Source organism: Hipposideros armiger, unplaced genomic scaffold (assembly GCF_001890085.2).
Source record: "Hipposideros armiger isolate ML-2016 unplaced genomic scaffold, ASM189008v1 scaffold_1015, whole genome shotgun sequence".
In the NCBI taxonomy this organism is placed as follows: Eukaryota; Metazoa; Chordata; class Mammalia; order Chiroptera; family Hipposideridae; genus Hipposideros; species Hipposideros armiger.
Genome location: NW_017732365.1, coordinates 495,670 through 496,293, shown reverse-complemented (window position 1 = coordinate 496,293; position 624 = coordinate 495,670).

Genomic DNA, 624 nt, shown 5'->3' with positions numbered 1-624 from the left:
CAGACTTAGTTTATATGTCTCAAGAGTGAATGTGCCTATAGTATATACCTTAAAGTACTTACTTAGAAAGTGATGAAGAAACAAACTTTTTCTGCCAGACAGTGTCGAGGGAAGAGGTTTTGTTTTGTTTAGATAAAATGTTCAGGGAAGAGATCTCTGAAGAGGTACCATTTGAGCAGAGAACTGAGTAGAATGAAGGGGTTACCAATAGCAGCCACACTTCAGGAGTGATTGGGGTTCACAGTGACCAGCTCAACAGATAAACCCAGCAGCTTTTGCCACTGAAATAACAAAGATCAGAGCTGAAATAAATGAAATAGAGATCAGAAAAATCAATAGAAAAGATCAACAAAATCAAAAGTTGTTTTTTTTAAAGATTAACAAAATTGAAAAACCTCAACTAGACTGAGAAAAAGAGAGAGAAGACTCAAATAAATAGAATAAGAAACATAAAAGGAGACATTACAGTTGATACCACAGAAATACAGAGGCTCATAAGAGAATACTGTGAACAATTTTACACTAACAAATTGGACTAGTCATGAATTAGAAAATCTGAACAGAACAATAACAAATAAGGAGATTGAATCAGTAATCAAAAATCTGTCAACAAAGAAAAGCCCA